This window comes from Mus caroli, unplaced genomic scaffold (assembly GCF_978045245.1).
Source record: "Mus caroli unplaced genomic scaffold, Mus_caroli_1 scaffold_3, whole genome shotgun sequence".
Classification (NCBI taxonomy): domain Eukaryota; kingdom Metazoa; phylum Chordata; class Mammalia; order Rodentia; family Muridae; genus Mus; species Mus caroli.
The window spans coordinates 74,167,831-74,192,749 of record NW_028227258.1 but is presented as its reverse complement, the minus strand read 5'-3'; the positions used below and the strand labels follow the sequence as shown (position 1 = coordinate 74,192,749).

The 24,919-nt window shown below is 45.7% G+C and overlaps 1 pseudogene; it reads right to left on the bottom strand.

Annotated features, from left to right (window-relative positions):
* Positions 1 to 23,716: 23,716 nt before the first annotated feature.
* Positions 23,717 to 24,640, bottom strand: LOC110291618 (elongation factor 1-delta pseudogene; annotated as a pseudogene).
* Between the last annotated feature and the right edge of the window lie 279 nt (positions 24,641 to 24,919).

Below are 24,919 nucleotides of genomic sequence, written 5' to 3'. Positions count from 1 at the left end.
CGGCAGCAGGGCGCTGTCGCCCAAGCCTTGCCTGTCATTGTGACTAATGCAACCCTGACCCCTAATGGTTGCTCCCAGAACTGCAACCAAGGGAAAGTCTGGGTTTGATGAGCTCGGGTCCAAGTTCGTAGCCTGGACCTGGAACCTGCTCTCTCACACAACTCATAGATACTTCGTCGCTGTATTAGGATTAGCCCCACCCACCCAACTCCCAACCTCCGTGCTGGACACCACGTGCTCAGGATGCCATGGCAACTTGGAAGTGGGGGAGCTACAGGAAGGGTTTGAGAGCCGAAAAAACGGATGCTTATCTGTAATTTGGGGCTCCACCTCAGAGTTCTGTTGCCATCCGCGTCCTGAAAAGCAGTGGATTTAACAAGATAGGAAGAAAGCTGATGATTGGATTCCATTGGGGATTTTCCAATTACGCAGGAGGGCTTGTGCACAGAAAATGTCTTTTTTTTCCCCTCAGAGACAAAAGATCTGATAGGTTGGCTTTGGAGGGAAGGATAAACATCTACTGGAGAAAGAGAAGTAAACGGGTCTAAAGAGAGTAAAAATGTGACTCCTTGGACCTCTGTACTAGCTTCCAATTTCAGAGAACTCCCAAATAAGTGGCCAGCCACTGGCCAGCCAAAAGGTAGCAGAGCTGGAGGAGATGGCGGACCATATGGCACGACAGTATGCTTAGCTGTCCCCTCTAGATCATCTCCGGTTCCTTGTCACGGGTCCCCAACCTGGCCACAAGTGTGCTGGCCATGTGTCTTTGTAGGGATAGAAAAAGTAGACTATGGTCCTCCGGGGATTGAACCCAGGGACCCAAGGAAGCACAAGAGGTGCTTGAGTGGCCTTTGGAGTAGTGGACCTCGGGCAGAAGGAAAAACAAGACGAGCCCTGATACAGGTGAGATGGAATGTCCCTGGGGACCCCAGAGTGTTTAAGGAAGCAAGCTAGAAGATTATTAGGATACTTCTCAGTGTGGGTCTGCCCTTCGGTGCTACCCATTAGCAAGAACACAAGACTTTCAGTTTACTCATTCCCAGAAACAAAGGGTTCCTTCCTCCGAGAGCCAGGGCCTATCCAGACCTGTCCTCTTAGGGTGTGATAGTTCTGTGTCCTCAAGCAAAACCAGAGCAGAGGAAAGTCAGGTAGAGCTGAAGGCAGAAAGAGAAGAGGGATGGTGGAGACTTAGAAGACTAAGGCGAAAGGTGAGAAGAAACCAAGGAGCTTGGGGCTGGAGAGATGGCTCCCCAGGGAAGAGCACCTGTTTCTCTTCCAGAGGACCCAGGTTCAATTCCCAGCACTCCTGTCAGGCAGCTCATAACCACTGATAACTCTAGTGCCAAGGGATCCAACATCCTCTTCCTGCTTCTGCAGGTACCTGCACACACACACACACACACACACACACAGAATAAATATTTTCTTTTTCAAATCCAGAAGCTATGAAGGTCCAGAAAGGAATGAGACAAAAAGCAGAGCTGAGCACACACGGGGGTCAGTCAGGACAAGAAGCTGCTGAGCAGACCATGCGTGGGGTCAGACAGGAAGTGAGGCTGGTGTAGGCTTCAGCCTCCGAAAGTCAGTGTGAGAGGGCATCAGCCGCTCCGGAAGCAGCGGGGCTGAGGCAGCAATGTGGAAATTTTACAGTGTGGAAGGCCAGGCCTGAGATGAGACCATGGTGACAAGTGCTTTGTAAGCCCTGGGGCACTACTGTCACCATTCGTTAACTGTGGCGTCGTTTGAAAAGATGCTGCAGAAGTGCATAGAGAGGCATGAGAGACAGCCACGGTGAGCTGCAAAATCAGTTTTCTGCACTTATAGGTGCAAGCGCAGGCAGCACCCGTGAGTGTGAGTGATAGGACTGCCTGACACTGCCTGACGGGACTATCAATGCGCTCCCTCCTCCTTCTTCTCGCCCGCATTTTCTCTTTCTTTTTAAAAGAATAGCCATCATTTATAGAGTGAAAAGCAGAGAGTTTGCTTTTAAATGAACACTCTCCAGAGGATCACATGGCTAACAGTGAGGCAGTTGGACCTGGTCCCCTCTAACCTGCTTTCCAACTGTGGACCACGGGGTCTTGGACCCAGTCCACTCTAACCTGCTTTTGGACTGTGGACCACAGGGTCTCTCACACACTTTCCCCGGGGACATTTTCCCTCCTGCGATGTGGGAAAAGTAGATTTTCTTGGATTCAGGAGCAGCAGTGTGACTTTGTAACCTTGTGACATCTTCCAGCTGGGGAGAAAAAGACAGGTGGGGGCAGAGCAAAGCAGACACCTGCGAGGGATTCCCAGCAGTGGGCTGATAGCCTCTCTGCTTAAAGCATCTTGGGGAGGGGGGGAGGGGTCACACGTAGTCGGGGAGGGTGTCCTCAATGCTGTAGGATCAGCTTCTGTCTATAGTGGTGGCCAGAGTCTAGTCTCCTTTCCCATCCCTTCCATGGCCTCTGCTCCGCTCTCCTCACATGTATGAATGGACATTACGCCCCTTGGAGCTTCATTCCAAATAATTCCCACTGTGATCCACTCAGAACCACAGCTCTAGCTGCTCCTCTCCACAGTATCTTAGGCTACAGCCAAAGTGTGTTTGTTTACACCTGTTTTCAGAAGGGCCGCATCAGTGGGCAGGACTTGCCTGAGATGATGCAGCAGATGATGAAGGCCCAGCCCACCTGAGAGGCAGCAGCAAAACCCTCCAGGCTCTCTCACTCCCTGGCCTTGTCTCTAACATGTCCCTCCCTGGCCTCTAGACCACAGCATTGAAGCCTCCCTGTTTCCACTCCAGTGGGCCCTTCCAGAGTAATGAGCTACCCTGCTTTGTGCACATGCCACCTTCAACCCAGCTGAGAGCGTCCCAGTCTCCACTTTGCACAGCACCAGCCATCCCCAGGCCCGGCTTGCATCCTATGAGACTTCCTCCAGGCCTGACCCTTCCCTCCCCACTGTTGGTCTCCAATATATCTCTGAAACAACTCCAGGGTCATCCCGCTACTATGTGGTGTCATGTGTCATTGTGCAGTGTCTCCATAGGCAAACAGAAGCCATTCCAGGTGTTTCCTCAGACTGCCCTGAATATGAAGGGTTGGCGTTACTGCTGTGACAGCTGAAAGCAAAATGCTAAGCGAGAGAAACAGTGGCAGGAAGAAGCTTCTAACCCAGGCTGGGTCTTGGGAGTAGAGGTGGGACTGTCGGGGAAGGGGAGGGACTGCTCACAGGTGCTGGAGCCGGAAGGAAGCAGCTAGAAGCAAGCCCTCCCCACCCCCCTACAGTCAGCCCCTCATGTTGTTGCCAACATTTTTACAGATGGGAAACTGGGCCTTAGGGAAGTGAAGTCAATTTGCTCAGAGATCCATAGTTGACATTAATAGCTGGCAGAGCTGGGGTTCAAAGTAAAATCTGGCCGGGCGTGGTGGCGCACGCCTTTAATCTCAGCACTTGGGAGGCAGAGGTAGGTGGATTTCTGAATTTGAGGCCAGCCTGGTCTACAGAGTGAGTTCCAGGACAGCCAGGGAAACCCTGTCTCAAAAAAGAAAGAAAGAAAGAAAGAAAGAAAGAAAGAAAGAAAGAAAGAAAGAAAGAAAGAAAGAGAGAGAGAGAGAGAGAGAGAGAGAGAGAGAGGAAGAAAAAAAGAAAAAAAAAGTAAAGTCTGTTGACACTTGTCCTCCCCCCTCACCCCCACTCCCCATCACGCTGACTATTGGCTGCCAGCAGGAAGCTGTGAGGACAGGCGGCTTGACTTCCACCCCTCTAGTAACTTCATCCCTGGACAGAGGACCACTCCTTGGATGCTTTGACTTTCACCCATGCTTCTAGCTCAGCTGTCACCCTAAAACATCTGTATTTATTGACCTGTGTACACACCTCTGCCCTCATGTGTCTCCTGCATCTTTTATCCCTCCCAAACAGTACATATAGGTGCTCAATGAATCCATGAGGGGGAAAAAAACTAAACAACGAGCTGAAGCCAATCTGAGCCAAAAGCAGAGTACAGAACAATGCATGGTAACTTACTATACCATTGACCACATCTTCCCGTTGAAAGTCTACTCCACAACTCACGGAGTGACATCACCCAAGTCATCTTCAGGGCTTTGGGAGGCATTGTGAGGTGTTGCTCAAGCTAGATGTAAAGCTCTCAGCCCCAGGGCTGCAGGAAGGAATCTGCAGTGTGACTTTTACAGCTTGAAACAACGTCAACACCAGTGGTTCTCAACCTGTGGGTCTCGACCCCCTAGGTGATTCCCATACTAGACCTGCTTATCGGATATTTACATTACAATTTATAACTGTATCATGATTACAGCTATGAAGTATCAATGAAATAATTTTATGGTTGGGATGACCAAAATATAGGAGCAATATTAAGGGGCCACAGCAATCCACTGGTCTACACACTGAGCCAGGCTAGACAAAAAGTAGGAGCCCTGGAGTCTCTCATCCTCTGGGCTTTCAAGATCCTTCTTCTTCTATTTACTTATTTATTTTATGTATATGAGTACACCACTGTTCTCTTCAGACACAGCAGAAGAGGGCATCAGATCCCATTACAGATGGTTGTGATCCTCCATGTGGTTGCTGGGAATTGAACCCAGAACCTCTGGAAGAGCAGTCGGTGCTCTTAACCGCCGAGTCATCTCTCCAGCCCTATCCCCATCTTTTTAATACTGCCTTCTCTGACCTCGAGATCCTTTGTGGACTTAGCATCACAGAGTCCTTCAGAGTATGTAGAAGTTTTTTAGACTCTTTGAAGAACCGGCAAGGATCTTCTATATGTCTCCACTGGTCCCCATCATCTCCATCTCACACTCAAGTAACAAAGAATCTGTTACTCTCTCCAGACTCAGATTTCTTGGATGTCTCTTTGAGCCCTCTCCACCTCTCCAGACACTCCTGGCTCTAGCACCATCCGACCTAGCCTTCAGGCAAGGAGCTCCAACTGCTCTAGCTTCTAACAGCAGCACCGCACCCCCCACCCCAACCCCTGTTCCTATCTTCCTGTGGCTTTCTGCAATTTTCTCCAACAGCAAATTAGTTCTCTGGAAACTTCCATAAGCAAAATATCTCAGAAGGGAGAAGAAAGAGAAGTGGCTGGAGAGATGGCTCAGCACTTAAGAGCACTGACTGCTCTTCCAGAGGTCCTGAGTTCAATTCCCAGCACCCACATGGCAGCTCACAACTGTCTATAGCTTCACTCTTAGGAGATATGACTCTCTCCCACATACATACATGCAGGCAAGACACATACAATACAATTTACATAAAATAAAAATTAATATTTAAAAAAAATAAAGAAGGGGAAAGGGGAGGAAGGGCCAGCGTGCTCTGGCAATGGATGGAAGAGACCACCTGACTTCTGGCCTTCACCGGGCCCCGTGCCATCACTGAGCCCTGCCATTTCTGCCTGAGGTTCTTCTTTGTTTCATTTTTCCAAACAGGTCTCACTGTGTAACCCTGGATGACCTGGAACAGATTTTCCTGGACCCTATGTTGATCCTCCTGCATCAGCCTCCCAAGTGCCAGGATGACAAACGTGGCACTAATTGCGGCTGCCCAACTTGACTCCATCTGAAATCAACTACAGCCAAAGCAGCTGGGCACCCCTAGGAGGGATTTTTCTCGGAGTGAACATTTGAGGTAGGAGACCCACCCTAATTCCAGATCATCTGAGGTGGAAAAGCCTCCCTGAATCTGAGCTATACTTTTGGTGGCAGGCTATGTAAAGGACACGGAAGAAGGAAGAATTTGTCTTTTGCCTGCTTGTTTTTGCTCTTACTGGCAAATTCATCTAACCTGCTGCTGAGGCATTCCTGTGCTGGCATCAGAACCCATTTTTTTCTTTGGGATTCTGACATATGCTGAAGACCAGCTGTGGACTGAACAGCCACGCCATTCTTGGTGTTTCTGTCAGGGCAGCCATTGTTGGACTAACCACATCACAGCCTGTGAACACATACACAGGCCCATACTCATTCTTCTCTGTGCAGACTGCCCTTTAGACGAAAATTAGCCATTATCTACGGGAGCCCTTGGTAGCCACATCCAGGCTTCCCAGAAAGAAGGCTGTCGTCTTTTGCTTTTTAATATTTATTTATCATATGTAAGTACCCCTTAGCTGTCTTCAGACACCCCAGAAGAAGGCATCAGATCTCATTACGGATGGTTGTGAGCCACCACGTGGTTGCTGGGATTTGAACTCAGGACCTTTGGAAGAGCAGTCAGTGCTCTTAACCACTGAGCCATCTCTCCAGCCCGGCTGTCATCTTTTCTAAAGGTAAAAATACTCCTGTTGTGTGCAGGAGGTGGACAGTTTTGGGAAGGCGGCTATGCAGTGTAGCACTGTAGCCAGCCCTCGGGGAGGGACAGAGGCTGTGCTGGGGCTCCCTGCTGCCTGGTGAGGGATGTTAGGATTCCTGGCTTCGGTGGTCACAACCAGACATCTAGTGTGTAAAATGCAGACTCTTCGCTCTTCTCTTTTTACAGATGGAAAGCAACTGTGGCCCAAGAGGTGAGTGGGAGGTGGATGCTGAAGACCAAGCAGTCCTTGTTCCGGGTCCTAATGTGGAGGCAGGCCAACTGGGGTTCTGGAGTTGCTGAGGCCCTAATCTACATCTCTCCCCTCCTCATGCTTTCCCTGACACATTGCAGCTTGCCCTATACCTGCCCATCACCCCAGCCCTGGCTTGGGATAAGAAAACCACAGCAGCAGGAGACTAAGAGAAAAAACAGGGCTGGCAGAGCCACTTGAGGCCCCAAGTGGCTCTCAGACCACGAGGACCGAGGACTACAGTGCTCTCGGCCATAGTCCCCAGACCCTTAGAGGCTAGCTGCCACTCACCTGACCTCCTCCTCCTCAAGCGGCCTTCCAGATGCATTCCTCACCCCCAAGCACCTGGCCCCACCAACCTCATCATTCCTAACACCACTAAAGTACCTTTCTCATTCCTAGATTCCCTCTATGTCCCAGAAGGTTCACAGAGAGGATGCAGCACATCTGACCTGGGATGGACACCCCACCCCACCTATGCACTCATCCCCACCTGCCCCACTCCAGGAGGGCCCACCTGTGCTGCATGTTGGATGAGAGGCTGGCACAGGCCATCATTTCTTAGTATATACTGACATCATGATGTATAGATGATACCAGCCCCACCCACCGGGAGTATCACAGCCCCGGGAATGGCAGAGCCTTGCCTTGAGCCACCACTCAGCTCCTTCACATGATGACTTAGGATGGCTTATTCCCTTTTACAGAGGTGAGCACGGAGGCTCAGGGCCACAGCACAGGGCTATACTGCTATACTAGTAGCAGTTCATCAGAACCCAACACCTAATCTCTCTCTCTCTCTCTCTCTCTCTCTCTCTCTCTCTCTCTCTCTCTCTCTCTCTCTCTCTCTCCCCGTCACACACACGGATAGTCCCTTCTTCCTTGCTATCTATGCCTGTATGACACATGGAACCTCAGAGGTGGCCTGTAAAAGACAAACATAAAGGATGCGAATCACCATGAGGCCACTATTTATTAAAATTTTCTCTCCTTTCCTTAGAACGTCAATACGAAGCTATTGAGCATGTCCTGTATGCCTACAGTTTGCCAATGCTGGGAATTCCTCAGAAATCAGAGAAAACATCTACGTCAAACAGCACTCAAGGAGCTCAGGCAGGCAGATCACAAGTGCTGCCCATCTCCAAAATTAGTAAATAAATGACCTGACCTACGGAGGAAAGGGTTTTTTCCTTATTTATTGAAGAAGTTGAATGTTTAATGAAGACAGACAGTTATGCGGTCTTCCCCCACTCCTGAAAGCACTAGAACTGCCGAAGGAAAGCAGCAGAGGAGAGGAACCCAAGAGACACCTTCAGGGGTCGATGTGAGCGTCATTAACGGGTTATCTAATTATAGTCCCTGTCGCAGCAGTGAGAAGGACCAGAGTCCCTTCTGTGATCCCCTGGCTGAAAACAAACAGTCTGGCTATGATAACAGTGATGCGTCAGGAAATCCCAAATGAGAGATGTTCTACATCCAAATTGTTTTAAGATGAGGAGTCCAAAAAGACTGAGGAATGCTCCAATTCCTTCCAATTCTGAATGTCACGTCATAGTTGTGTGGAAGGTTCCAACTTGCAGAAAATGTTAAAGTAACTGGGAGAGGACGGCAGACGTTACCAACCTCAGGTGGGTTAGAGGGAAAGATTTTGTATTAGAACTTGGAACTTGTCTATAACCTAAGGAAGGCTGTTCTCTAAAAGTTAATCAGAGGTGGATTTTTAAGAGAAAAAGAAAGAAAGAAATGAGAAGATGTCTCAGGGAGTAAACTTGCCTGAACTTGAGGATTCAAGTTCAATCCCCAGGGCTCACACAACAAGCCAGGCCAGCACTGGAAAGTGGAGACAAGAGGATTCCAGGAACTTGCTGGCCAATCTAGTGATCAATGTCATGTCATTTATCTTAAAAATTAAGGAGAGTGACAAAGAACATCTGATGGTGATTTCTGGCCTCCACATGAGCAAGCACATTCACTCATACATGTGCAAATAAAAAAGCAAAAATCAAAAAAAAAATTTAAAGCAGAAAAGTTGGACTGGTTTGGTTGGAGACTCCGTTGTGTCATGTGATGTCTTTCTGGAACCTGTCTTATGAGAGGATCTTTTGCTGAAGCAGACACAGTGAGAGGATGTTTTGCTGAGAACAGACACGTGGTGTTCTTCTGGAAGCTGTCTGCTGAAAGAGCATGTGGTGTTTTGCTGGAGCAGACATTTGAGAGGACATGTGATGTTTGGAAAGAGTAGACGTATAACTCAACAGACAATGGATGACACTATTGTATTGGTTCACCTTGCTTTCTTCTCTGATCTTTGCTTGCCATGACTTCATAGAGAGAAATGTACCAAAGAACTTTTGGAGGTGTTCCGGCTGCTTCTTGCCGTTGGTGTCAACAGACTTATGCCAATCGGTGGAGCCTCATGGTTTCTTCTGGATCAAGCCACTGCTGCTGATTTGAGTGGACTGAACTGCTGACAACGAAGAATGGAATCACCCCAAAAGAACTACTTCTAAACAGGTCTACATCCCCCTTGTCCTATTAGCCATCTTCGTCCCTTACCTCTGGTGGGTGGTGGGCTAGAAGGGAGGTTGAAGCATTAAGAACTCTCTTATAGTAGGTTTTGAAAAATCTAAATCTACAGGGTGTGGTGATGAACAACTTTAATTCCAGCCCATAGGAGGCAGAGGCAGATGGATCTCTACAAGTTCAAGGCCAGGGTGATCTACTTAGTGAGTTCTAGCCAGCCAGGGCTACATAGTGAGACTCTGTCTCAAAACAAAAATGCCATAAAAATTTTAAAAACTGGGAAAACATTTATCTGTGAAGAAAGAACTACAAATTACTTCTTATAATTACAATTCTTAGGAAATAAAAATCTGCCTGATAGCACTATGAAAATTGAAAAATAATGAAACACCGATGATAGCTACAGAAGTAGCCAAAGTATCGACCTACATCTTTCCACACAGCCTGTATCTCTACATACTCAGGGCAAAGGGATTGTGCATTGTGGCCATCCTGGCAACCATATCTCAAAATAATTAAATAGGTGTTGGAGAGATGGCTCATCAGTTAAAAGCACCTGTACTTGCAGAGGACCCAGGTTAGATTCCCAGCATCCACAAGATGGCTCATAAGTGCCCGTAACGCCAATGCCAGAGGATCCAATGCCTTCTCTGACCACCTTGAGCATCAAACATGAACACTGCACATACATACACACACGCAGGATACACATAAAATAAAATACATCTAGTCTTTAAATTTCTAATAAAGTATATTTAGGTTCATATAAAGCAATAAAATTTGGAAAATATAAATAAACCAATACAAAAGCAATACTTAATGCCACCAGACTTTTAATGTCAATTCAGGTGTTAGTTAAGCACCTGGAATTTGGAACCGTTGCAGGCATAGACTTTTAACGCAGAGCTCCATTTGCAAAAACCACCTAAAACTAATCCAGATGTTGAGAGAGATGTTTCTTCAGGGGTATAGCCACTGGTAAGTTGTTCACAGTCTGCTGTTCATACCCAAGCCCATACAGGCAACCCTATTTAAATTTAGTGAGCCAAAAAAGAGAGATTATGGTGAGATGGCTCAGTGATGGCACTTGCTGCAAAGCCTAAGACCGGAGTTCAAGCCCTGGAACCCACAGGATGGTGGGCGGGGGTCCGACTCCTGCCAGTTTCCACTGATCTCCACACATCCAACTGGGCAGAAGGGAGTCAGATAAGAGAGATTAATAGAGGTTGAATATGGCCATAATACTTTATATTCTTCAGCAAAGCTGTCAAAAATTTTAAAAATTAAAAGTTAGTATGAATACCACAAAGTATCATATGAAATTTTATCATTGCTACATATTTTCAGAGGCTAGGGAGACGGCTCAGTGGGTTAATGGTACTAGCTACACATGTCTGACAAGTTTGATCCTGGGGCCCAGGCAGAAAGCTGAAAATGGCAACAAGAATCCACAGGACCAGGTACTCCTGCAGTGAGGTGGGGTGGGGACGGATTGCCTGACAGCTTGTAAACCAGCTGGCCTGGAAGACACAGGGCAGTAGTAGAAACAAAAAGAGAAACCCTGCTTCAATACCTTCTCCAACTTCTGAAAGTTGTTCTCTGACCCCCCTCCCTCCCTCCCTCTCCCCCCCCCCATAAATAAATAATTAATTAAAATTTTTTACAATACAATTTTCAACTCATAATAGGAAACAAAATAATATAGTAACATTGTATTAGTTCTGTGGTTGTGGTAAAAAGTATCTTACAAAAGAAAAAGGGACTTTTTAAGTGTGTGCTTGTGTGTGTCCTATGAGCCTGAAGAAGGTGTTAATCCCCAGGAATTTCCGTTCCAGGCAGTTGTAGCTGCCAGACACAGGTGCTAGGAACCAAACCTGGGTCCTTTAGAAGAGAGGGGGGAAAAAAAAAAAAGCGCTCTTATCTGCTGCCAATCTCTCCAGGCATGGGGTCAGAAGCAGGAGGAAGCTGGTTACATTGTTTCCACGGGGGAGGGGGGGCGGGAGTGCTAGACTCCACTTCTCCTTTAGTCTAGGACTCCAACCGGAGTAACGAATGAGAGGACACTAATCACAATTAGGTTGGGATTTTCTGCTCAGTTAAACCTCTCTAGAAAACCATGGTGATCATAAACCACATTCCATCTAGTTGACAATGCAGTCTTAACATTGTAAATATCCAAAAGGTAAAACTTTCTTTAGATCATTTCTTTTTTCTAAATTTCTATATATTCTTGATTTGTTTCAGAAGGTAGATGTTTATAACGAGACTTTCTCAGACCCAGCAGTGATATAAGTAATAACACAAGAGGGTACTAATTAGGTTTAAGTTTAGGCCTTTCCTTGGACAGTCTCCCCGCTAGCTCATCTAACTTAGCCCAACTAGCTAGACTACCAGCTGCCATGTGGCTAGCTCTATACGCTCTACTCTGCTGCAATCTGTCTGTTGCTCTGTTCCCTCCATTCTCCCGCACCTGTTTTCTTCTCCTTGCTTCATTCTCTTCCCAGAAGTTCCGCCCCCTACTTCCTGCCCAGCTATTGGCTGTCAGTTCTTTATTGCAACCAATCAGCAGCGAGACAGTCTCTGATAAAATTCTCGATTGCCTTTAGGCAGGTGAGGAAACCCAGTGATGGCCACAGAAATGAGAATGCCAGAATCTCTGCAGGTACAGAATTAACAAGTGAATATACAGAGACACGCCTTCACACAATGAAATAAATTAATAATAATAATAATAATAATAATAATAATAATAATAATAAAAAGATTACCCCTTCGGGTGTGGTGGCGCACGCCTTTAATCCCAGCACTCGGGTGGCAGAGACAGGTGGATTTCTGAGTTCAAGGCCAGCCTGGTCTACAAAGTGAGTTCCAGGACAGCCAAGGCTATACAGAGAAACCCTGTCTCCAAAACAAAAAGCAACAAACAAACAAACAAACAAGATTACCCCAACAGATGTTGGCTTCTCTTAGTAAAGATACTAAAGCAGAAGGTCTAAAAACCAGATAACATTCTAACATTCACTTGTGGCTTCTGTAGCTTTTTCTTTTTCTTTTTTTTTGGGGGGGGGGGGCGGGGAGGGAGAGTAGAGGTTGGGGGAATTCACAACAGGGTTCCTCTGTGTAGCCCTGGCTGTCCAGATGCCTCTGCTTGGCATTCAGATTATTGTCAGATTGTTGTTGCTGTATCTGCTGTCTGTCTTCTGGGAAGCAATAAGAATGCTAACCCAAAAAAGCAGGCTGCCCAAAAAAGAAGACCCCAACCATCATGCTAGATTCCAGAAATCATGAAGAAGTCTCTTACTGTCACAAGATTATACCTTCAATCCCAGCACTCAGTAAGTTTGAAGCCAGCCTGGTCTATACAGTGAGACCTTGTGTCAAAAAAAAAAAAAGTATGTAATAATGCAAGCTGAGCTATACGATCACCATCAATATGCTCAGACACTGGATGCCTAGTCTTGTGGCTCTTGGTTTCATGTAAAGTGCCGATTCTCCCACTGAGGGTGCACAGTGATATTTTGTTGGCTGCATCTAAACCTGTTCTTTGCCTTCCATGTCACTGTTCTTTATTGGCTTTTTTATCATGATTTTCGTCAACCATTTCTAAGTGGCAGCCAAGGAAGGAAACCTCGAGAAGCAGGGTGCTACCACTGAGCTCAGCTGCCCTCACCCACACCTTCACCCAGTCCATGAGACCCATCTGTCTATCAGTGGAAATGAAGGTCAACAGCTTGTCACTTCGGGCTCATGATCCCTTTCTAATTATTCACTTGCTTCTTTTGTCACTATTCCCCTTTCATAAGAAATTGAGGCATTAGGAGATTAACATGTGGGGCTAAAGAAATGGCTCAGGGGTTAAGCTACTCCCTGCTCTAGAGAACCAGAGTTCAGTTCCTCTGGGAACCACGAAAGCTTCTCGGCTCCTGTGCATCCTCCTAACAAGGGTCTAAAAACTCTGAAACCATGAACCAAAATAAAACATTCCTGCTTTTAAGTTATCACAGGGATTTGTCATGGTGACAAAACATAGAAAACTGGTGCTTGAAATAGATGTTGCCATGTACACCTATAATCCTAGCAGTTGGAGAGGCGAGGCAGGAGACCATGCATAGCTTCATATTGAGGTGCAGGCCAAGATGGGCCACAGAAACATAGTTTCAAAAACAGAAAAGGAAATAAGGAGAGAAAGAAGGATGGGAGGGAGGAAGGGAAGAAGGAGATCAGTACTGGAGAACTAAAGTCATTGCTGTGACTACACTTGACTTTGTACTAAAGAAGGCTTGGAATTTTTTTAATTTGTGGGCACACCAGGACCCCATCAGGGGTATGTGCTTCCCAGCTCCAGAGAACTTTGATAGGGTGAGTGGCCCAGGAGCAGCAGCCTCCCTAGACCAACTCGGTTTGCTGTAAAGATCTCACTGTGGCCACCAGAAAGATTTCAAAGACATTTCTGGTATTAGCACTCTGAAGGCTTTCAAGAGCTGACACACATCTTTAATCTCAGCACTTGGGAGGCAGAGTTAGGTAGATCTCCGAGGCCAGCTTGAGCTATAGAATGAATCCCAGAAATAGCCAGGGCTAAACAGAGAAACCTGTCTTTTGAGAAAAAAAAAAAAAAAACTACCTTTAGTAAGTATACTTAAATGCTTTAACCTCCCTTCTACCACCAGAGGTAGTGGAAATGAAAAATTAAAGGTTATTAGGGCAAAGGAGGATGTGGACTGTTTAGAAATGGTTCTTTGAAGCAAATCCAGTCTGTGTTGTCAGGATATCAGCAATTCAGTTCACACAAACCAGCAGCAGGAGCTCAATCCATTCACAAACACCATTCATGAAACAGCAACAGCGGTTCTATCCAGAAGAAACCACCAGGCTCTGCCAAGTCTAAAGAAGTGGCAAGAAGCTGCTGGAATACCACCAGAAGTTCTTTGGTATGTTTCTTTCTATGAAGTCATGACAAATGATAGCCAGCAAAGAATGGCAAGACAAACCAATACCACACAGCATTGTCACCAAAGACCAGCATCTTCAAAGCCCAACAATAACCAGCAAAGAATAGTAAGACATACCAATACCACACAGTGTCTGTTGTTATATTTATACCATTTCCAAACATCAAGCGTCTGCTCTACCAAAACATCACATGCCCTTTTCCCAGGCTGCTTCCAGAAAAACACCATGTGTCTGCTTCAGCAAAAACATCCTCTCATAAGACAGTTTCCAGGAAAATACCACATGACACAATTGAGTCTTCAAAGAAGCCAGAAATTTCTTTCCATTTCAGGTCTGGCTTTGGTCCACTGGTGACATCTCCTCTCTTCACTTTTATTGGTATCAGAGTGATAATTGCAGAAGGATCCCACACTGTTTGGAATTTGCTTGTAAGAGGAATTTGTAAATATGGACAAGGAGGCCTAAAAAAAACCAGAAGTCATAGGCTGGCGAAATGGTTCCATACTTGACAGAATCTGTGATGGCTAATCTTGTTTGTCAACCTGACTATATTAAAACCCAAGCCATTGGGCAAAACTGTAAGGGATTTTACTTGATTGGATTATTTAAGATGGGAAGATCCACACTACATCTGGATCATTTAAGAAGAAAAGAATCACTGTAAATCTGGGCCATACTCTCTGGAGTCAGGCTACATAGAAAGACATGGAAGAAACACACTTTTGCTTTTTGCCTGCTTGCTTTCACTCTGTCTAGCAAGTTCATCTGTCCTACATGATAAATTCCTACAGTGGTGTCAGAACTTCAGGATTCTAACATATATCTGTAAGAAATGTCAAATATGAGTCTTATCTTTTAAATAGTATAAAACCTGTGTTTAGGACAAGGAATTAAAATTTTTATCTCTCCCACCTTAACATTTGTTTATAAAAGGCCCAGTGCTTTATTCTAATAATCTGATGGCCTGGAGCAATAACCATTTCTCTCTTCTTCCTTCATTTACTGTGTATCAATTCTTTACAGACTAGACAACTGAATAGGACTGTGAAGAAGTAACAAGCCGATGGAAAACAGACATGCCACCACTTGAGTTAACTTGAGTTAGATACACTTCCTGTTTGGAAGCTTTGCTGAACTCACCCTCCTGACCAAGAGAAGATTTGTTTTGTCCAGACACTTCAGTTGGAACAGCGGTCTCTTTCTTTGGAATCCTGAACTTATTTCTAGCATACCAAAGACCAGCTGAGACATCCAGCCTCCTGCACTGAACTACTACTGGATTCTTGGCCTTTCCATTGGTCGACAGCCACTGTTGGACTAGCTGGACCACAGCCTGTAAGCCACTCTAATAAATCCTCTTTTAATATAGATCCATTCTGTCAGTTCTATCCCTCTAGAGAACCCTGACTGATACAAACTGTGTACAAGGAGAGTGGTTCTAGAGAAACAGAATTAAAAGAATGGATTTTTTTAAAGTATCTGGAACAGGCTTTCTAATTTACTGACACCCACGGTTACTGAAGCCTCTTCTAGAAACGCAGAGAGCACTAAAATGCTATGGTGTGAATTATTTAATCAATTTATGAAATAAATGCATTTGATTATCCAGATTCACCAAGGGTGAGGAGTAAGGAATTCAGGGAAACAATGAAGCTGATGATTGCTCTTGCCATCACTGGATCCATGGACAAAGGAAAACAGTGATAAAGTGGACCAGCTCTAGATTCACATATACACTATAAAGGTTTCTAACTGTGCCCTGGAAGAGAATTATCCCTTTATCAGCCACAGAGCTCAAGTTACAGAAAATCAAATAGAAGCCCTGATTTTAAGAGTAGCTGAATTATAATGAGAATCTCCGTCACAGTGGTGGATGGTGTTGGCAGTTAGGGTAAGGGCACTGACTAAAAAACACTGGCACCCTGTAACTTGGGGTGGAAGTGTGTGCGAGTGTCTCAACGAGGCTGAGGATTCTGGACACTTGAATTCTAGAGAAGTCTCTCTACCCTTAGCAGAAGATGCACCTCCAATTCCTACCTCCTGCAGTACGGACTTCTTCACCTTTGCCTGGGGAAGTAATTCTTCATTGACTGCTGAACCAAAGGTAACTTTCCTTGAAGAAGATGCCAGGCAAGAGAATACTGGTGTCCCCCAGAACCCACCAGGAGTTGCCTCTAGACCTATAACCAGACTCAAGGCTTTAAGCAAGCTCCTGGAGGAGAGGTGGAAAGCGTAGACAATGAGAAAGTGAACCACTGAAGTGGAAACTTCTGGTTTCTTTGGAAAGTCAATGATGTCAAATGATGTTTTGCTGGGGCATACAGAGGATGTTTTGCTAAAGTAGACATGAGAGAAGACACGTGATGTTTAGAAGAAATATAATATGACCCTGCAGACACTGGAAGCTTGGGCATTTGTTCATTTTGTTCTACCTCGATAGTCTTCAATGATGACACACGTGTACTGGTTCACCTTACATTGCGCTGCTGAGCTTCACCTGTGGTGACATCATAGAGGAAAACTCGCCACAGAACTTCTCGTGAAGTTCTTGTGATCTCTTGCCACTTCGGCAGACTCCGACAGATTGGTGAGTTGGATTGAGCTGCCCTTGCTGATTTGTATGTGCTGTCTGCCAAGTAGACCAGACTGCAGCTGCTGATTCGTGTTTGGTGTTTGTAGTGGACTGGACTGAGAACAATGAGGATTGAAATCGCCCCCAAAGAACTATTTCTAAACAGGCCCACTTCCCCCGTATCCTAATAACCTTTCTTTTCCACTACCTCTGGTGGGTGGTGGAATAGAAGGAAGGTTGAACCCTTATTAAAGTAGGTTGAAAAAATGCCTACACACTACCTATTAAAAAGCTTAAGAACTTTGCTAATTCATTCTAGCAGAAATCTGAGACATATATGTGCAGGATAATGGTGGAAGAAACACAAACTCTGTCAGACTGGGGTTATTGATGTGGGCCCACTGAGGGGAAATCCTGGTTCTCACATGAAAGCTCAAATCATTTGGTTTTGTTTGGTTTTGTTTGGTTTTAAGTGCCTGAGAGTTGGAGAGATAGGTCAGTGGTTAAGAGCACTGACTGCTCTTCCAAGGATCCTGAGTTCAATTCCCAGCAACCACATGGTGGCTCACAACCATCTGTAATGGGATCCGATGCCCTCTTCTGGTGTGTCCGAAGACAGCAACAGCATACTCTCATACAATAAATAAATAAATAAATAAATAAATAAATAAATAAATAAATAAATCTTTTTTTTTTAATGTTTGTTTGAATGGTTGACTGAAGCGTTTTTCAAAAGCTAGCCTACTGAAAAGAATCTAGAGATGACTGATGTCCCTTGGCTTAGTGTTGATGATTTCGGGGACAACACCATGTAAGAGTAAGTATGCTGTGTAAAACCTAATCCTCCACAATAGGAAGGACCTGAAGACATGTCCTTCAGTAAAATCTCATAAGATACAAAATGACGACGGGGCACCAGCACGTTTGAAGAGCTTTGTTGTTGTTGTTGTTGTTGTTGTTTCCTTGTGTCAGATCTTAGGATCAGAGACACTCAGATGGATTCCTTAAATGTGGTAGGTTAACGGGGTCCAGGGTAGCAGGAGCCAGGTGGCAGCACTTAGTCATCAGAGACAAGGTGATCAAGTTATAATGGGCAGCATGAGCAAAGACACATCCCTAAAGCCCTGGTCCACAGCAAGAAGCAAAAGCAACGTGATTTTTACCATGGCATGAGTCATACAGACCTCTAGCATTTACTAGCCAATCATGGTGTGTATTAGAGTTCTCTAGAGTAACAAAGCTTATAGAATGTGTGTGTGTGTGTGTGTGTGTGTGTGAGAGAGAGAGAGAGAGAGAGAGAGAGAGAGATTGAGAATGACGTACAGATAATCCAACAATGGCTGGCTATGAACTGAAAGTCCAAGTAAACAGTATTATTCAGTTCATGAGGCCGGATGTCTCAACTGTTCTTCAGTATATTCTAATACCCAAAGAAGTAGGCCTGTGAAGGAATGGACTTGCTAGCAAGCAGAGACCAAGAAGGCAAAGTGCCAAAGCGTCCTTCTTTCCTTCCCTGCTCCCAGCAGAAGGTATGACGCAGCACAAAACAAACAAACAAACAAACAAACAAACTAAACATATCCTGGCTTGGCATACATCAGATAACATGAGTGACTCCCTGAGCAGGCTTTGATGGAGTAGGCCTTTGTTTTGTTTTACAGGTGGTGCTGTCTGCATGCTGAGTTTAACAGCCTGAATGGTTCTAAGTGGGCATAATGCTTTTTTTTGAGCTGTGTAAAGTTTATCCTTGTGTTATTCAAGTGCTGATTTCTCTGCCCTCATATCTTGTTTCAATCCAGACAGGTATTATAATGTTTATGTCAAGAATTCCTCTCTGGAGCTGGAGAGATGGCTCAGTGGTTAAGAGCACTGACTGCTCTTCAAGAGGTGCTAAGTTCAATTCTCAGCAACCACACGGTGGCTCACAACCTCTGTCCTGGGATCTGATGCCCTCTTCTTGGTATGTCTGAAAAGAGTGTTCAGTTCATGAGGCCGGATGTCTCAGCTGTTCTTCAGTATATTCTAATACCCAAAGAAGTATGCTCATATACACAAAATAAATAAATAATTCAAAAAAAAAAAAAAAAAAGAATCTCCTATCTCTGGGTTAGAAAGATGGCTCAGCAATTAATGAATGGCACTGTCTGCTCTTCCAGAGGTCCTAAATTCAATCCTGAGCAACCACATGATGGCTCACGACCATCTATAATGTGATTTGATGCCCTCCTCAGTCATGCAGGTATACACGCAGATAGAGCACGCATATACATAAAATAAATAAAATCTTAAAACAAAAGAAGAGGGGCTGGCAAGATGGCTCAGCAGGTAAGAGCACTGACTGCTCTTCCGAAGGTCCTGAGTTCAAATCCCAGCAACAACATAGTGGCTCACAACCATCTGTAATGAGATCTGATGCCCTCTTCTTGTGCATCTGAAGTCAGCTACAGTGTACTTATGTATAATAATAAATAAATCTTTGGGCCGGAGAAAGCAGGGACTGAATGAGCGGAGTTGACTGAAGCAAGCAGAGGTCCTAAAATTTCAATTCCCAACAACCACATGAAGGCTCACAACCATCTGTACATCTGTACAGCATACTCACATACATAAAATATGTCTTTTTAAAAAAAAAAAGAGGGCTGGTGAGATGGCTCAGTGGGTAAGAGCACCCAACTGCTCTTCCAGAGGTCCAGAGTTCAAATCCCAGCAACCACATGGTGGCTCACAACCATCTGTAACGAGATCTGGCGCCCTCTTCTGGAGTGTCTGAGGATAGCTACAGTGTACTTACATATAATAAATAAATAAAAAGTAAATAAATAAATAAATAAATAAAAAGAGCTATACAGAGAAACCCTGTCTCAAAAAAAAAAAAAAAAAAGAATTTCCTGTCCCAAGTTTGTGTAAGCAATGCTCTGCCCTGTCAATAAAAGCTGATCACCCAATGGCTGGACAAAAAAGAGAACAGGACGGGACTTCTGCCAGCCGGGGGGAGGGGGAGAGCTAAGAGGACCATATGAGCCAGAAGACCTGATGGTACTTGAGGTGTCAGTGGCAGATGGAGATGCTGTGTGGAGCCTTTAGCAAGTCCTATAGGTGAATCAAGAGGAGACCTTTGGGATTTTGGAGCAAGGCTCTACCATCATCTATAGACAACTATTCTCCCTCTGAAGCTCTTGGCCTGCTGTTGGGCCTTAGTGGAAACTGAACATTTGACAATGAGCCATCAAGTTACCAGGGAACCTGAGCTTCCCATAATGAACTGGGTGTTATTGGCCCTGCCAAGTCATAAGTAGGATATGCACAGCAAAAATGTATTAAATGTATATGCCATTGGGTCCTAAAGGCACCATGAAGAAGTTTCCCAAATGCCTAGGGTTTCTACTCCTGTTACAATGTCCCATCTTCTGCCAGGCATGCACCTACAGCCTTATGGGGTATTGCCTATGATTGGTTGACAGAGGAGGACAAGACTAGAGCCTGATTTACTTAAGGTTCTGCATGTTATAGGCCTTACCCAGAAGTAGACACTGAAACATTATGGGCAAAGGAGGTGAAGGTACATGTGTCTCGTGTAAATGCTCACCAAAAGGCGACTTCAGCAGAAGAGGAGTTCAATGAGCAAATAGATTGTACGATTTGTTCGAGACAGCCTCTTTCCCTAGCCATTCCTGCCATTGCCCAATGGGCCCATGGACAAAGTGACCATGGTTGCAGAGAAGGGGGTGATGCACTAACTAGACAACATGGACTTCCACTCACCAAGGCTGACCTGGCCACAACTGCTGCTGAGTTCCAGATCTGCCAACAGCAGAGACCTCACTGAGCCCCACATGTGGCACCATTCCCTAAGGTGACCAGCCAGCAACCTGGTGGCAGGTTGACTACATTGGACCACTTCCTCCGTGGAAAGGACAATGTTTTGTTCTTACTGGAGAAGAAACTTACTCTGGTCGTAGATTTTCCTTTCCTGCATGCAATGCGTCTGCCAAAACCACCATCCATGGACTTACAGAATGCATTATTTAGCATCATGGTATTCCACACAGTATTGCTTCTGACCAAGGAACACAATTCACAGACAGAGAAGTGCAACAGTGAGCCCACGATCGTGGAATCCACTGGTCTTACCATGTTCCCCACCATCCTGAAGTAACTGGTCTGATAGAAAGATGGAATGGCCTTTTGAAGACACAGTTACAGCACCAATTAGGTGGCAGGAGCATGGAGGGCTGGGGTAGAGTTCTTCGAAAGGCAGTATATGCTTTGAATCAGCATCTGATATATGATACTGTTTCTCCCAGAGCCAGGATCCACAGGTCCAGGAATCAAGGGGTAGAAAAGGGAAGAGTTCTACTGCTGTAGTTACCACTACAATCCAGATATGGAGAGAATAGGTGTGAGAGATAGGCTGCTTGGTTTGAAGACAGTGAGTCCACTTCTAGTCCTAACCTTTGAGGTAGGAAGACATATCTCTGATTCAGACCTTGAGGTAGGAAGACACACCTTTAGTCTATATGGCTGGTTTCTTCTCCTTGGTTTTGTTGTTGTTGTTGTTGCTGTTTTTAATGCCCATCTCTGACTATTTCCCAGAATTCTCTTTATCCCTGTGGGACACTTCCTATTTCCTGCCTCAGCTTATTGGCCATAAGCTTTTTTTTTCTTTTTATTGACAGGTGATGCTTATAAGAGATTCTCTCTATGTATCACTTTTAAATAGCCTAGCACAAAGTTTCAGGGCTTGGAGAAAATATAGCCAGGCTTTCTGCTATAATGTAACATGAATGGGCTCTAATTCAATTCCCAATACAACCCATGTTCCTGTGAGGAGCCACAGGCACCCTTCAGCCATTTGAGTTTTCTGAGCTGTCATCAGAATTAAAATAAAAGGGATAATAAATTAAGAGCAAGTCAAAGAACAAGCGGAAGCTTATCCTGGGCACTTATTAACAAATAATTAGTCTCGGGGTTGTTATTTCTGGGAATTAAGTGGACGGGAAGAAAACTTGATTATTTTACAGTGATAGAGTAATTAATGTGGCAGGGACCATTTCAAGGCACCCCAGCATTCAGAAAGCAGCATGAATGTCACTGGCTACTTTTAATGAAGTTACAGCCAGTATAGAAGTCAGAAGCAAAGCAGGAAGATTTGAAAACATTGCAATTTGGGCAGAAAAGCCCACGTAGGGCTGAGGCTAAGGACCACATGAAGAGATGACCAATGTTTAAAAGGAAACCAAGTGCCAGGCATGTGCCTTGCTTTAATCCTAGCCCTCTTTGGGAGGCAAAGACAGACAGATCTCCATAAGTTTGAGGGCAGCTTGATCTACAGAAATTTCAGGCCAAATAGAGCCACGTAGTGAAACTCTGTCTCAAAAAGCAAACAAACAAAAAATGAAAGAAATGAAAAGAAAGTCGAGAACCATGAGCCAGAACAATAGGAAAGATGTCTTGAAGACATCTCAGGAATCATCAGACTCCAGGGAGTAAGGGATAAAGGTGTCAGCTAAGACTTCCTCTTAAGGAGAGACCACTGCTGGGGCCCTGCGCTCCCAGGAATTCACCTCTCCAGGCTCAGCCATACAGCTGAAAGACAAGGGTGTCTGGCTACAGCCCCTCCTAGCGGTAAAGCTTGGTATTGTCCATGGGTGTTGATGGCACTCAGGATGTAAGAATTGAAAGATGATGGAGCTTCCACTCAGATTTGGGAGGAAAACCTGGGGTGCCAGGCCGTGTATATAGAAGGAGCAGATTCCCGGGGAGCAGCCATGAGAAGGTCATGGGTGAACGTGTAAGAGTGGAGCCAGAGATTCCCTACCAAACCCAGAAAGGTAGAAATGCCAGGATCGGGACTGCAGACAGTGAGCAGAGCTAGCTCGAGAGAGTGGCCACATGGATTACAACCAGCAAGGCCACAGAAAGGATGCTGTACATCCAAATGTCAGAAATGGAGTTACAGGGTTTTAAATGTTCTGTGTGGGTTTTTGGTCTTGCTTAGTCAGGTCCCTCCAAATCCCTGTTCTCTTTTGAAACGAGAATGTTTGCTCTGTGTTGTATTTTGGAAGTGTGTGGCTCTGTTTTGATTCTACAGGGACCAGCAGCTGAGAGTTTGCCTTGCATCTCAGGGGACACTTTGAATTTGGACTTTTTAAACAATGTTAACAGACTGGGTACTGCTGGAAACGGACAGAATGCATCTTGCTGGGGGTGGGGAAGACAGATGAGTGCAGGTGTCAAGTTGCCAATGAATAGACTTGTGCTTTTAATCTTAATTGTCAACTTGATGGGATTGATAGATGCGTAGATTACTAAAGGACTCTTCTGGACTGGTCTGAGAGGGTGTTCCCAGAGAGAACTAAATAAAGGATGAAGGCTTTCCCTGAACATAGATTATACCATAGAATAGACCAAGGCCCTGGAGAAATGGAAGAAAGCTAGCCAGCAAAGCCAGCTCTCTGCTTCCAGGCTGCTCTGCTGTGCCTTGCCCTTCCCGGCACAGTGGACTGACATCAGAAACTGGGAGCTAAAGTAAGTCCTTGTCCCCTTTAGACGCTTCACTCCTGTATTTTGAAGCAGAGTTAGAGGGACGTCAAGAAAATGTAAGTTGGTTCCCTGAGATGACTGCTTCCTGCTCGCAGAAAACATGGGGAGGAGAAATGCTGTGAAGACATGGGGCTTGTATCCAAACAAGACAAACAGGGCAAAGAAGAAGAAACCAGGGCCTATAAAATACCCGAAGCCAGCAGCCATGTAATGCACTTCTGGACTTGGCTTCTCCCATTCCGAATGCTCAAAGCTGTTACTTTTCTTCTTTCTCTCTGCTAGTGGGATGGTGACTGAACAGTGGCAGGAGGAGAGTGTTCTACAGGCAGGGACTCCCTGAGGTGTCCCTTCACACTGCCGCAGCTACTGATGACCTAAGGGATGACGCTGCTAAGCAGCAGGGCCAGGGCAGCTCTGGATGTAGACACTTAGGAAATAAAGCTTCAGATTCTCTTACTGGAAACAGCTCTGACCTAAGTGCTGCTGGAGACGGGTGGTGAGGAGGGACCCAAGGACTGTCAGCTACAGCTCCTGGACCAGTCACAGTCTGCCGCCTTGTTCACTAACTCTTTTTTTTTTTTTTTTTTTTTGCAGAGTCTCAGTCTTTAATCTCAGCAGGTCCTCACACACATGAAACCACACACTCTCGGACATTCAGATCTTGTTGAAAGCTGCGATGTCGACGCTCTGCACATGCTCCTCAAACTTGGTGATCTCCTCCTCGAGCAAGTCGGTGCCCACTTTGTCATCCTCCACCACACACTGGATCTGCAGCTTCCGGATACCATAGCCAACAGACACGAGCTGGGGGACCCCCAAACCAGCCCGTCCAATTGGATGGAACGCACACAAGTCTCTAGCTGGGCCATGTCAGTCTCATCATCCCAAGGTTTAACATCCAAAAGGATGGAGGATTTGGCCACCCACCAGTGTGGGCTTCTTGGCCTTCTTCTCTGCATACTGGCGTAGCCTCTCCTCCCGTAGTCGGACAGCCTCCTTATCTTCTTCCTCCTCGTCACTGCGGAACTGGTCAATGTCATTGTCCTCATCGTCCTCTGCTGGTGTGGCTCCTTTCTTGGTTGGGGGCTTCACTTGACGCATAGGAGAGACATGTTGGGTCTGTGGGGCCATGGCTCGGAGAGTAGGTGAACTCTTCTCCAGAGAGCTCAGCCGGGCCTCCAACTTGGAAATGGCCTGCTGCAAATCTTGCATCATGCCTCGAAGGTTCTGGTTCTCCACTTCCAGACTGGTAATCCTCACAATGAGCTCATTGTGGTCTCCACCAGGTCCACTGGAGGCTCCAGGGCCTGAGCTTCCAGCCAAGGATTTCTGGATGTTCTCTCTGGCTCTTGCAATGTCTCAGAGGATCACGCTGGCACCATTCTCCTGGCGAGAGCCGAGGTCACAGGCCCGTGCATCTGCTCGTAGAATCTCCTTTCTGCATCATCATATTTAAACTTGTCAAACCAGATCTTCTCGTGCACTAGAAAGTTTGTAGCCATTTTTCTGACGCCAGCCAAGGACGCAGCAACCGTTGCTCACTAACTCTTCTGTGTTACTCTCTAAGAAAATTGTCATAACTACTAATTGAACGGGAACATTGTTTCCGTCCAGGTCTCTAGCTCCCTCCTTCTGGGAAGTGGGGATAAGAAGTTAAGATTATATTTTAAAAACAAAAGCCTTTCTGAGACAGGGCCTCTCCTCAGTAACCCTGGCTGTTCTGGAATTTGCTGGGTAGATCAGGCTAGCCACAAACTCACAGAGATCCTGCCTCTCTGAAC